Source organism: Silene latifolia, chromosome 1 (assembly GCF_048544455.1).
Source record: "Silene latifolia isolate original U9 population chromosome 1, ASM4854445v1, whole genome shotgun sequence".
Classification (NCBI taxonomy): Eukaryota; Viridiplantae; Streptophyta; class Magnoliopsida; order Caryophyllales; family Caryophyllaceae; genus Silene; species Silene latifolia.
In genome coordinates, this window is record NC_133526.1 from 137,095,327 (window position 1) to 137,110,288 (window position 14,962).

The following is a 14,962-nucleotide window of genomic DNA, read 5'->3' on the forward strand; positions in this document are numbered from 1 at the left end:
CCTATCGAAAGAACGTGCTTAAGTTACATGGAGTCCCTAAGGACATAGTGCCTGACAGAGATGCGAGGTTTATATCGAGGTTTTGGAAGGAGTTGCAGGAATCGTTGGGAACAACTTTGAAGATGAGTACGACATTTCATCCTGCGACGAGACGGGCAGACGAGAGAAACAATCAAGACTCTTGAGGATATGTTGCGAGCTTGTGTGATGGATTTTGGTGGTAGCCGGGAGCGGGGTTGGACTTGATATAATTTTCTTACAATAACAACTATCACACTAGTATTGGTATGGCACCGTTTGAGGCTTTGTATGGGAGAAGATGTAGGAGCCCAATCTGTTGGGACGATAGTCTTGAGGCGAGTGGTTTTAGGACCGAGAGATGGTGCATGAGATGGTGGAACAGTTAAGATGATCGGGGAACGGATGAGAGCGGCTCGGGATCGACAAAAGAGTTATGCAGATCTACATCGCCGGGACATAGAGTTTCAAGTTGGGGATAAGGTTCTTTTGAAAGTGTCTCCTATGCGTGGGGTTATGAGATTTGGGAAGAAAGGCAAGCTAAGTCAGAAGTTTAAAGGGCCTTATGAGATCTTAGAGCGGGTTGGGGAAGTTGCATATCGTCTGGCTTTACCAGCTGCATTAGAGAGAGTGCATAATGTGTTTCATGTATCGCAGTTGCGGAAGTATGTGAGTGACCCGTCACATGTGTTAGAGGCCGAGAACTTAGAGCTAGATGAGTCCTTATCATATCTTGAGGTGCCTAAACAGATTCTAGACCGAAAGGTTAGAAAGACTAGGAGTGGTGAGACAGTTCTGCTCAAGATCCTTTGGTCTAACCACGAGACCGAGGAAGCTACATGGGAGCCAGAGGAGGCTATGAAAGAGCGTTACCCTTTCCTTTTTGATCAGGTATGTATGGTTACGGGGACGTAACCTTGTTTCTTTTAGGGGGTAGGAGATGATCGCGAACAGTTTTTAAGAGTTTTATACCCCTTTTATATGTTGTGTCGGGATGTTTGTCGGGATGAGTTGGGTTAGTAACATGTTTTATGTTGAATTTTGTTTGATTGTTGAGTCGGGAATGTTATGGGAGTACCTTTGTTTAGTAGTGGTTTGAACTTCGGGGATGAAGTTCCTTTTAAGGAGGGAAGACTGTAAGGGGTCATTTGGTTCAACAAGTTGGAATGGAGTGGAATGGAATTTGATAGTAGGGTGGTATGGGGTTCTAAATCCATACTTGTCTAATGTTGTTTGGTTCACCACAAATTATAAAGAGGAGGAATGGAGTTTGAATCCAAGGGGGGAGGGTGGGTATGGGATTTCAAGGGGTTGGGGTGGAGTTAGAATTCATTGGGTATCTAACTCCATTCCAAATCACCCCAACCAAACAATGGAATGGATCTAATCCATTCCATTCCATTCCAATATACCCAACCAAACACCCCCTAATACTCCGTATTTATAAGTCTTGGGGTACTCTATCGAGTAGGCCTTACTCTGTCGAGTAAGGGTAAGTTGCGTTTTAGAAAAGTTTCTGACCTGTTGGGTACTCGATCGAGTAGTCAGGGCACTCGATCGAGTAGGGGGTACTCGATCGAGTACCTCGGGTACTCGATCGAGTAGCCGGTTTTACGGGGAGTTTTCTCGGGTTTTGTTAATTATGCGATTAAGGTATATAAGCTTTGTCGTCATTATTCTAAATCACTTTTGCAAAACCTAAATTACTGTTTAAGAGAGAAAGCAAGCAAGTTCTTCATCCTAATCGCATTATTAGCAATACCCGGAGTTTGAAGGTCAGTTCTTAGCGTTGATTATACCGTTGCGTTCCTTGCGTCGAGGGTAAGATCTATGTACCCTTTTTATTGTCTTTCCTTTGATTTGGTTAAACCCTAATTTAGAGATTTGGGGGTTTATGTGTAGTATGTGATTTGGTAGCCTTTATATGTTTTATGATAGGAGGAGGGTTCATAGAGGAAGCTTTTTGATTCAAAGGAGAGACCGTCGATTGTGTGCTTACCGGGTAGGATTTCTACTCGCATTAGTCCCATAATGGGATATTGGTTGATGTGTTGTGTTTGGTTGTTTGATATAGTAATTGTATTGTGATTGTGGTTGTGATCGTTGTTTATGGTTCGCGAGGCGTGGCCTCGGCTGAGTGGGGTCACTTGCGGGAGTGGCTTCACGCCCTAGTTTCGCCTTCTGTGGAACCCGCCACAGAAGGGATGTGCACATTAATGGACAGGGTTATCGCTCACTATGTGGAGCGGGGATTTGGTGGGTACGGCTGCGGTCCCCCATCGGCGTGGTCGTCCAAAGGGACGATCGGTGATTGAGATGATTGAAATTGGTTGGTTGTGTGTGTGTGACAGTTAAGCTGTCTTTTTATCTTATTGTTGGTATATATTGAATTGTGTGATTAGTACTGACCCCGGTGTTGTTTTGTAAACCTGCGGTGATCCATTCGGGGATGGTGAGCAGATATTGAGCAGGTATTGAGATGAGTACTGGGATAGCTGGGATGGCCACGACATGATGATAGGAGTCTTCCGCTGTAGCTTATTAGTTATTTACATTTCAGTTAGAACAGTCAGTTTGAGAACATGTATTGCATTTTGGTTTGGTTTTGAGAATTGTACTCCTCACTAAGTATTTATATTTAAACGTTGTTTCTTCATTGTTTATTTGATTATCATTGCCTCGGGTAACCGAGATGGTAATGTCTTCATACCTGAGTGGTCCTGGTAAGGCACTTGGAGTATGGGGGTGTTACACAAAAGACAAATCCACGAGTTTATAAAAGGCAAGTAGCAGCTCAACCAGTCGATCGACCACTACCTTCCGTCGATCGACCAACCATCGGGTTCCAGAAGCTACTGTACACTGCTAAGCAGTCGATCGACCCCTCACTTCAGTCGATCGACCAATCTGCTATTCCAGACGAGAATTAAAAGACCGAGGAAGCATAAGCCCACTATGTTTTAGGTTTTGATAATAATTGTTACGTATGTTTGCTATATAACGTAACATAAACATTCAGTTTAGGTATCTCGATTTAGACTCAAGTTTTCATACGATAATATTTAGTTTTGGAATTAGGGTTTGGATTATTGTTAAGCATTGGATCTTTGGTTCTTATTCCTAATCTTTCCTCTGCAAATTCGGTATTGATCTGCCCTGATTTCAGTTAATTGTTTTATTTCATCATTAGTATAAAATTGCTAGCTAGATTCCCACAACCAAATCATTGTTTATGTTAATTGTTTACTTTATCGTTTCAAGCATGAATTCAGTAGTTAGTTTTATCATCGTTATTATTGTTTTTACCCTCAGCATGAGTAGCTAGATTATTTGTGCTAGGATGTAGGCGAATTATAGCATAGGCGGCAATAGATTGAACACGGCCTGATTCGCGTGTCAGTCGATCGACTGACATTCTTGGTCGATCGACTAACCTCGTGAGGTTACCTTTCGTTTTAGTTGATTTTAATGATGTATTTAACGAATCGAATGCCTGCGACCAGTTAGATGCTTAATTTATGACTGACCCATTAGATCGAGAGATAGGGAAAGTTGTTTGATCACCAATTAAGATGACTAAATTGTGCTGAGATCGAAAGATAGGTATAGTTTAGACTGTTAGTCACTTTTCAGGACGAGAGTCAGTATTAGTGATATTAGGGACCTATAGCGAGATCGAAAGATGCTATTTGTTAAGAGTGGACCGAGAGGACCTCTTGTTTCCCGCCTCACTTGTGTTCGATTTGGACCTGTTTAGTATGCTTCCGCCGAAGCTGTAATGAACCGACCATCCTAGTACCCCTTCTTTATCTGTTTAATCCGTCTTTTTAGTTTACTGTCTTTATTTATTCTTAGCTATAGACCAATTCAAATCAACCCCCACAATTGTTACCCTAGACTTTTATTAGACAACTAGAAATTACGTCTGCCTCCTTGTGGTTCGACCCTGTTACCACTAGCCTAGGTTAGTCTTAATAGGAAATTATAAATCTTATTTTTGGTACTCACAACGACGGGTATCAATCACAAACCTTGCAGACAGGGTCGGCGCGCAGACTGAACCAGAAGATGCAGGATGTTGTGATGGCTGAGGTAATGAAGCTGCTCGATGCAGGTATTATTTATTCTGTTGGTCATTCTAAGTGGGTGAGTCCAGTACAGGTGGTCCCGAAGAAAGGAGGGACAACTGTGGTTAAGAATGATAAGAATGAGTTAATACCTACTCGAGTAGTGACTGGTTGGCGGATGTGCATAGATTACAGACAGCTTAATGCCGCCACCAAGAAAGATCACTTTCCCCTTCCGTTTATTGATCAAATGGTAGAAAGGTTAGCTTCTCATAAGTTTTTTCTGCTATTTAGACGGGTATTCAGGGTTCTTTCAGATCCCCATTCACCCAAACGATCAAGCTAAGACTACATTTACTTGTCCTCAGGGCGTGTTTGCTTATCGCAGGATGCCTTTTGGTTTGTGTAATGCCCCTGCCACCTTCCAAAGGTGTATGATGGGGATATTTTCAGAGTATATTGAGTCTATTATGGAAGTTTTCATGGACGATTTCAGTGTTTATGGAAGTGATTTTTCTAACTGTCTGTCTAACCTTGAGAAAGTGTTGCGTATTTGTATTGAGGTTAATCTTGTCTTTGAATCGGGAGAAGTGCTATTTCATGGTCAACGAGGGAGTTGTCTTAGGGCACTTAGTTTCTGATAGGGGAATAGAGGTTGATAAAGCAAAGGTGGAAGTGATTCAGCAATTACCACCTCCTGTTAATGTTAAGGGGGTGAGGAGTTTCCTTGGCCACGCCGGCTTTTATCGCCGGTTTATGAAGGACTTCTCAAAAATTGCTAAAGGATGCCCCTTTTGTGTTTACTGATGAGTGTCTTTCTGCTTTTAACAGGTTAAAGCAGGCTTTGGTTTCTGCACCGATCATACAGCCTCCCAACTGGGACTTGCCGTTCGAGATAATGTGTGATGCCAGTGACTATGCACTAGGAGCAGTGCTAGGCCAAAGGAAAGACAAAGCTTTGACTTTTATCTACTATGCGAGCCGAACTCTGGATGAGGCTCAAGTGAAGTACACCACCACTGAGAAAGAGCTGCTAGCTGTAGAGTTTATGCCTTAGAAAAGTTTCGTTCTTATTTGATTGGGTCAGAAGTTACTGTTTTTACTGACCATGCAGCTTTGAGGCATCTCCTTGCTAAGAAGGAGGCTAAACCACGGCTATTGAGATGGATACTTCTTCTTCAGGAGTTTGATTTGCAGGTTAAGGATAAGAAAGGAGCTGAGAACGTTGTAGCTGATCATCTGTCGCGACAGGAAGGGGAAGATTCTCTACCTATTGACGACTCTTTCCCTGACGATACTTTATTTGCTGTTTTATCGTCTATTGTTAACCAAGAGCCTTGGTATGCAGATATAGCTAACCCATTTGTCGGTGGCAAGCTGCCGCTGACCTTTCTCATCGCCAGAGGAAGCGTTTTACAGATTACGCTAAGCGATATTTCTAGAATGATCCTTATTTGTTTAAGGAATGTGCGGACGGTCTCTACGGATGGTGTATTCCGCAGTGGGAGGCCAAAGTAGTCCCGGAAGGTCACTCACTCCTCTTCCTATGGTGGTCACCACGGTCCATCGCGCACCGTGGCTAAGGTACTTCAGTCTGGTTTTTACTGGCCTTCTTTGTTTGCTGATGCTAAGTCTTTTGTTTCAGCTTGTGATGCTTGCCAACGATCAGGGAACATTTCCAAGAGACATGAGACGCCACAAAACGGCATCTTAGAGGTTGAGGTTTTCGATGTCTGGGGCATTGATTTCCAAAGACCGTTCCCGTCTAGTAAAGGTAACAGGTATATCTTAGTGGATGTCGATTATGTGTCAAAATGGGTTGAGGCAATTGCCTCACCTCATTTTGATGCCAAGACCGTGATAAAAATGTTCAAAAAGGTCATATTTCCTCGATTTGGTGTCCCTAGGGTCGTCATTAGTGATGGGGGAATGCACTTTAAGGAAAAGAAACTAACTTCTATTCTGTCTAAAGTTGGTGTCCAACACCGGCGTGGTTTGGGATATCATCCCCAAACTAGTGGTCAGGTTGAGGTCTCTAATCGCGAGTTGAAAGAGATCTTTTCTAAGGTAGTTTCTAAATCACGGAAGGACTGGAGTCTTAAATTAGAAGACACATTATGGGCCTCTGAATCGCCTTTAAGACACCAATTGGTGCATCACCTTATAGGTTAGTTTATGGGAAATCATGTCACTTACCTGTTGAATTGGAATGTAAGGCTTGGTGGGCAATTCGTGAGCTTAACTTTGATCCTAAGTTGTGTGGTTAGAATCGTCTTTTGCAGCTAGATGAGTTGGAAGAGTTTAGGCTTAATGCCTATGATAGCTCGCGCATTTACAAAGAAAAGACGAAGAGATGGCATGACAAGAGAATTCTACCTCGGGAGTTTTATGTTGGGCAAAAGGTGCTGCTGTTTAATGCCCGATTGAGATTTTTTCCTGGCAAGCTGAAGTCCAGGTGGAGTGGTCCTTATATGGTGACAGCTGTTACCAAATTTGGATCCGTGGAGCTCGAAGATTCCGAAGGTAGTAGGTTCAAGGTGAATGGGCAATACGTGAAGCATTATTACGAGGCAAATGAAGCAGACAATCGTGTTGAAGTCTTGTACTTTGACGAGCTAGATGCGCCAGTTAATTGATGCCAGAAAGGTCGTGCGGGACCTCTTAAACCAGCGCTCTCCGGGAGGCAGCCCGGACTGTTTTTATTGTACTTTTGTTGAACTTTTTATTTCTCTTTAGCTTATTGTTGAACTTTAGACAATGTTTTACGAACTCTATATGTTCTCCTTGCTTTTAACGCGTATTGTGCAGGTCCAGTCACTCGATCGAGTAGTTTTCTACTCGATCGAGCACTTTTGGGGAATTATTCACTCGATCGAGTGATATTTATACTCGATCGACCAGATGCAAAATCACGTTTACTCGATCGAGTAGTTTTCTACTCGATCGAGTCTTTCAGACACCAGTTTACTCGATCGAGCTGTTCCAAGTTGCTCGATCGAGTAGTTTTGTCTTCCAGCTGCTATTTTACGTCTTTGGAGCTACTGCTTGACTTTCTTTGACCTCCCATGTTCATGGTCGGTTTGGGGAGGTCCCTCTTTACGACGTTTTGTAAGTTTTCCGACTCCACTTCTCTTTTTCTCTTCAGTTTGCATTTCTTTTCCTATTTTTGGTACAATGAGGGCATTGTACGGTTTGGTTTGGGGAGGTATGCATCCATATCTGTATCTGCATGTTTTCTTGCATTTTTGCTTGCACGTTTAATTGTTTTCGCATGCATTGTTGTTTAAATTAATTCAAAAAAATCACATAAAATTTAAAAAATTTCACGTTTAATTTGAGTCGGAACGTTTGAACATTGACGCTACATTAAATCCTTACCTGAGCCTTGCATATTCTTGACATTTAGTTGGCATGATTTTGTGCATGATCTACGAGTTGTTGTTTCTCTCCTATCTGAACGAATAGACTTGATTCATATATCGGCAAGCTACATTACATTCTGAGGTTAGAGCTTATTAAACTGGTGACATTCATGACCGGTTTCATTTAGGATGTGAGTAGTACTCTCTTTAAGGCATGTAACATCAATTTGCATAAGCATGAGTCTAGTCTTCTTAATACCTGTATGTATTCGGTCTGTGGATGGTGACACATGTTAGGAGAGGCAGTTCCTTTTATTTCATTCTACCCATGAGCCCCACATAGCCAAATTGCCTTTTTGTTCTATTAGCTACTTTCTATAATACTTCCTACCCTAGCCGAGCTAGTGACGAGTAGTTGTTGGAATGTTTTATTGCAATATGGTTATTTTATCTGATTTCAGAAGATGGTGGAAGAATTGAAAGGAATGAAAGAAAAATGTTGAATGAAAAAATGAAAAATGAAGTGAAAAAGAAAAAAAAAAAAGAACGAAAAAATAGATGGAAATAAGAAAAGAAGAAAAAGAAAGAAAAATCATGTGCGAAGAAAAAAAATGAGAATTGTATAATGATTTTCACTCCCATGTTTCACTTATATCTTATGGGGAGTTGACGAGTTTTTGGTGTTTCGTGAGTAGAGTGCATGGAATTTGCACCGTTTCATCCTGTTATATTGAGTACGAAGTTGGGATGCAGTTATATTTGGATCCATTGTTGCTAGCCTGGCTATTAACTCCACATATCCAAATTCATCTTAGCCCCTTCTTACCCATTACCTCACTTACCCAAATGTAAGTCCTCGGCATGTGTCTTGGTCATTAGTATGGTTGGAATGCATATGTACGGTTGTAGAGACTTTATTCATGTTAACTGCATGCATGTTCTTATAGGTCGAGTTAGGTGAGTGTCTTTACTTCTTTCTATCTTTCACATATATACTCACCTTGTGCCTAATTTTGAGTGACGAGTGACCCGTGAGAGTCCGATATCTTTTGAGTCTTGCAAGGTCGACGGTTCAGTAAGTTTGAAACATTGATTTAACTCGTTTGCACTTCTCATTTGCCACTCTGTCAGTTGTTGCATTAAACTGGTTTTGGTGGGTGATTTGTAGCTGATGTGTTGGTCCCGTTCCACTGTTTATTCTTAGTTGCATTCATATTTTGCTTGGGGACAAGCAAAGGTTTGGTTTGGGGAGATTTGATGCGTGTATTTTATATAAGGTTTTTACCTCATTTTTGCACGCATTTCTGTACTATTTATGTAGCATCTGGCTACAAATACCTCCGAATATTCTACTTTGGTTCGTTTTATGTAATTTGCAGGAATAAACCAAAGAGGAGCTAAATCGAGCCTAATTTGTCCCAATTGTATGCATTTATGGAGAATAAGGAGCCGGAGCTTGGAATCTAACATTTTGGAGATGCGTGAGCTGGTTTCGGAAGGTGCTTTAATGTCTTACGTGCCAAGATAGCTCGATCGAGTAGATTTTCTACTCGATCGAATGCTTTATATGCTTAAGGTTGCTCGATCGAGCAGTTCGAGGAGTCAATCGAGGAGACATTGCAAGGAGTACTCGATCTAGTGGTTTATTTCCACTCGATCGAGAGGTTTGATGCATAGTTGCTCGATCGAGTGGTTTATTTCCACTCGATCGAGTAGTTTATCCTGCTTTAGATTATTTTCCGCCTAATTTCGTATGGGCTTTTGTAATTAGTCCATAGATTAGGTTTAGAGTGGATTTTCGTATAAGACAGGGGGAAGAACTACGTAACTCCCTCTCTCATTCACTTTTTCACTCTATCACTTTCTACTGTTCTTGGATTTCGCTCTTCCTTTACACTTTTGCTACTCGGATTCGGATTTGTTTTGGTACTATTATTCTTCTTTAATCCCTTAATCTTAATTATTGCTTTAATTCCTTCTCTCTTTTATTATTATCATAATTACTTTAATTCAATCTTCATTAGTTTTGTTATCATGTTTAGTTTCAATTATCTATATGTTGTTATTGTTAATTCAATGATGATGCGTACTAATTCTCTTTCGCTAAGACTAAAGGGGATCCGTAATTATGAAGGGATAGTAATCGACTTATTGGGTTAAGCTGGTATAATCTTTGTTGTTAACTGCTGCAATTATCTGTATCTGTCTAATTGAGTTGACGCGATTAGGCATTTATATCATAGTGATCCTTGACCTGGACCGAAAGGTTGGAAAAGGCGAGACTAGTAGCGAACAATAGGGCATTATAGTTAGGGCGAAAGCTAAGCTATTTGTGCTTTAGGGCGAATTGAGACCGAAAGGAGATATTCACTGCTCCTTAGACCATACCTGTATTGACCTGAGACCTAGATTACTTGACCGAATGATTATGGTGAACCGTCTGTCTTAGCTGTTTTCTCTTCTTGGTTAATCTTTATTCTCTTATTCTCTCTTCTCTATCCCTCTCATTAGTTTAGAATCAATCAATTAAAACCCCCCAATTTGGTTACCGTGACGAACTTAGACAAAGCTGACATTTTCCCATCTCCCTGTGGAGATCGACCCGACTTCCCTAGCTATATTAGTTAGAGCCAGTTGGTTATTTTTTATAGGTATACGACTGCCCTGTCATCCATCTTGCGCGGGAGTGTTAATAATATCAAATCATAATCCTAAGATTATGATTTCCTAAACTATATAAATCAAGCTAGTCAATCATGTATATTCTCTAGCCTTTATCTTCTCCATATTTTGTTGAATTTGTTTATCTTGTTACCTATTATATAGCTATATTCACATTGATGTAAACAGTATAAATGCTCCTGTAAATCTCATTGAATGATATACAATCATATTCCAACCTTTCTCTTGTATCTTACATCCGACACGGGTGCGTGTCCATGTGTCGGATCCGACTATTTTTGTGAAAAAAATTCATGTTTTTGGTCTAAAATAAGTGTCCGAGTGTCCTACCCATGTCCGGGGGTGGAGTGTCCGATGCGGGTACGCGAGTAATATTGAAGACTCCAAGCAACATAGGAGAAGGTAGGAGTTGGAATGGAAAAAACTAAACACATTCGATATAAGTGCAATTCAAAATATTTTTAGTGCTTAAATGATCAATAAGCTATCGAGTTTGACAGTGTCGAAACATGTACCTGCAATATTTTCCCGTGATGAAGACTGACAAACCAGCCCAGAATTTGTTCCAAAAGCTTTTAATCGATTCGAAGAAACCTTTTGCAGACTTTGACGGTTGAAAGGGGGGTACCTGCAGTTTCTATGATCATGAATCATTTTGGTAAAATTTCATGTTTTGGTTTTGTGTCAGGTTTTGTTCAGCGCACTTGGTGTGTCCAGAATAAAGTAACATAGGTTCCAATAACCTAACAAGCTCTTGAACTTCAACAACTAAATTTGTCAAGTTTATGTTTACAGATGCATTTTGGGATTTTACTTCAAATCAACTGAATTTTCCAAGTGGCCTTTCACTCGAGAATCAGGATGTCCAGTGTAGTCGATCATTCTATGATTTCTGAAAGCAAAGCAAATAGGATGTAATACTTTAGAATGTGATTTCCGTCACAGGTGACTGTACAGACCTGTGTTCCATTGTCAAGCACTGTGGCTGTGGTGGTGAACTGGCACTCAGCCCTATCAACTTCTTTGAATTCTGAGTCTTTCAAAATTGCTGTAACAGGGACAATAATAAGTTTGCAAAAAATCAAATTTTGATTGTGGCCCAAATTCCCATTTAAACAGACACAAAATAAGAAAAAAGATGAGCAAATAGCTTTACCGGAACAAGCATACTTTGCAGCTTGATCAGTGGTTGGGTTGACTTTAAAAAACCGAGTGACTACCTCTTCTGGCTTCATGATAAAGAATTGCTCCTGCAATTAGATGTTTAAGGAAGTAGTATTCAGTTATAAAGACATAAATCGTGTAAATCCCAAATAAAGAACTTGAGAGTATCGTCACATGTACCTCCATCATCATCACACCTTTTGAACACTGAAACTGCATAAAAGAAGACGGGCTAATCTGAGAATTGTCAGCTGATTCATGAACATTACCCTTAATTAAGATTCAATGCAGTATTACAACACAGGGCACAACTTTGAGGGACTAGGGTACTGCTGTCGATTTGTCGTTGAGAGGTTTTCCGTGAAAAAAAAGTACATAGATTTTCAAGTCAGGTTATGATTGCATGTTAACCTAAAGAGGCGAGCTCAACTTGATTGCCATGGCTAAAACAAGTTACTGTAAGCCTCATGGCTCTAGCTCTCACTGGCCATAATGCCCATAAAAGATCAGAGTCTTGTTCTGAATTTCAAAAGATTGGCAAACCTTATGCAGCACAAATGAACGAAAACCAACATACCGTCAAACTGTAAGATGCTTCCACTTCGCCAACATTCTTTGTTTCAATCTTTGCAATCCCAAACTGTGCAAGTGCTTCAAATTTAGGCACAGTAATGCCTAAAATTTTGCCAGGGCTCCTAGAACATAAATTCCGGACACAATTTAAGAATATTGAAGTGGAGCATAAAGCATGATCATATATATAATACCATAAAATCAATTTTAAACGTAGAAGGGCATCTAAGATTGATTATAATTCATGCACAAAATATTAACCCCTAGTAAACATATTCGATGTCATCGGCTCCTAGTTCAATCAAGAGATTTGTATTAAGAACTTCAGTGATACCGATGGAAAACGAATGAGGCCCTGCATCCTATACACACTGGTAGTAAATAACAGTGGCACTTTAATTACATAATACAATTGTTAAAAGAATAAAGAACTCAACTGGATGGTCATTGATTCTCTCAAACCTTCCAACTACACGATATAAAGGTGGTTGATTCCTGCCAATCCGATTCTGGTCAGCCTGCAAAAACAGTTACTAGGAGTTAGGATCTTACAAGTCCTGGCCAAGGGAAAATATCCTGAGGTATTTTAGTTTCCAATTCATCATTAAGTCAAAACACCCTTTATAATCTAGTTAATAATTCAACAGTAATCTCCTACAAAAAGCCTGCAGTACAGTGGCTTATCTGCTTAGATTACTTCTTCCTAGGTAAAAGACTTCCATGTAATGCATAGGTAGGCGGCATCTTCAAACACGTGCAAAGATTTAAGAATTACGAGTTTGATTAAAATACTTACTAGACTCACTTAAGTGTTATTAGACTAACAACAGCAACAACACAAACACTACCCTTGCCTTAAGGGCTCCCAAAAATTTGTATTTAGAGTACATCTTGAGGTACTAACTTCAAAAAAATTCCACAGCTGGTTGTGTAAACAACTCCAAAAGGGGGCAGCGCAGAAGTCTGGCTGGCCATTAAAAGCCTCATAACCGACACCAATCTTATTGCATTCAAGCCCATCAAGGGTGAATCTCACTCTCTCAAGAAGCATCCACAATGAAAAGTTCCTCCCTAAATCTGGAGGTTGTCCTGGTCCATGCTTCAAAATAGAAATAGAACGAAAAAAGGTTCAAGTGATTATCATCATATCTTGTAGCAGCCTTAGATTGAGTTCAATTTAGTTACGTTTATCACATAAGGTAGTAAGCATACCTGCCTTGGTATCACCAAGTAAAAATCCTTAAATGATGGAATATTTGTATAACCAGCAAAATCTCCCACCATATTCACTCTGAGAAAATTGTCACTGGATATCGCAGTCCGGTTTTAAGAACCTCAAGCTGCTGTGAACAGAAAACAAGCAGGAGTCTTTGATCATTAAGAACCTCAAGCTGCTAAATACAGCACTTTTAAGCAAACATCTGATCCGAAAAATCATTTTTTCCATTCTAATGGAGCCAAAGACTAAGTTTGCTTTGAATTGAGGCAAGATGGTCACTAACTGTTTCATTTCATTGTGAAGTAATACTCGGTCCATTAAACTCATGACAGTTTTTCGTATTGAGCTACTTGGAAACATCCATAGATTATCAACAGGATAAAGTTGCATATATTGATCTCCACCCTACCCCGAGTGTCAGGGTATTATTGTTGTTGCTGACTTGTAGTAATCTTGCATAAATGAAGTTTCTACTTCTACTATGTAAAAACATAAAAAGAGATCGTAGTAACCTACGTAGATATAAAACAAGGAACCAACCAAAAAGAGTGAGTAAACATACCAATCCACAGGAAATCTTAGACAATGTGCAGTGTTTGCTTTTCCTTTTAGTATCTTGTCAACTGGTCGACATAGAGTATATGAGATTATACCACAAATACATTCCATACGATATAGATGTCAAATGAGTATGAATCAATACGAGGCACTTACAGAAGTTTCCACATGATGAAGGTACTCGTCTTCGATCCCCACAAGGACAGCAGATAGGCTGAATGTGAGAAATGAAACACAAAAGAAGATGAGAAGTGTTCATCTCTCAATCTATAGAACAAATAAGTCACAGGAAATACCTCAGAGGCTTCAATAATATGTCCTTGTTCATCCCTCAATCTATAGAACAAATTAAAAAAAGATAATCAATCTACGCTTCAAGTCCATATATGTTTAAATGAAAAGATTCCTTAACCATATTCAAAGACAAACATGAAAAGGTATCTCGAAAATTGAATCACTCAATAACCTGATGGCAAATTTGACGTATGATTCGAGCACATAAGGATGTAATAATTGAATGGAAACAAAAATAGATGAGTGACCAGACAGACGCACATTCAATACATGTCACAAAAGGGTTACCCAATAAATACTAGGAAGAAGAAAAAGAGTTTGCCTCTCACATATCTGCACTATTCTTGCATCAGCATATGGCTCACATTTGCGTGTCTGGACATAAAATTCTTGGGGTTTATAAGGCACATCCTGAAATTTGATCAAGGCCATGTAATTTCAAATGCCTAGTCAACTGTAATTTCTTTACTTAGAGGAACTAGAAGTACATAAATTAAGAAACGCGATTTCAAACAGAAAAAAATATACCTATCCACCATGACAGCAACATAGTCCTTAAAACTAGTTATTTTTCGGTCGATTACCAAGAATGAAAATGCGTATATTAATAGTAAGAAAGCAATAGAAGGTTCCTGATTCTAACGAAACTTGAACACTAGAAGCAGCTAGCAGTACATCGAGACTATTCAGCCTCTTGAAATCCTTAGAAATGAAAAAAGAAAAAAAAAATACTAGAAGAGGTGTGCAGAACTAGTCACCATACGCGTATATAAATCAGCTCGAAAAGTGCATATGCAGCAGACTTGTTGATTGTAATCACGGGAGGTACACGCAATGTCTGCATCTTGTTGGTAGAGTTTTCCTCCACCTCCACAACTTCTGCCACCATGGATGCTTCACCACCACTCTGAAAACAAAACTAGAATTATAACATGGCTGCTTCATAATTACCCTGAAAACAAAACTAGAATTATAACATGGAAACTTTACTATGGAACTCATAATGCTTCTCTGCAATTTGATTA

At 39.8% G+C, this 14,962-nt stretch overlaps 1 pseudogene; it reads right to left on the reverse strand.

Annotated features, from left to right (window-relative positions):
* The window catches only part of LOC141656753 (uncharacterized), a 41,479-nt pseudogene that overhangs the window by 24,057 nt on the left and 2,460 nt on the right, over window positions 1-14,962 (reverse strand).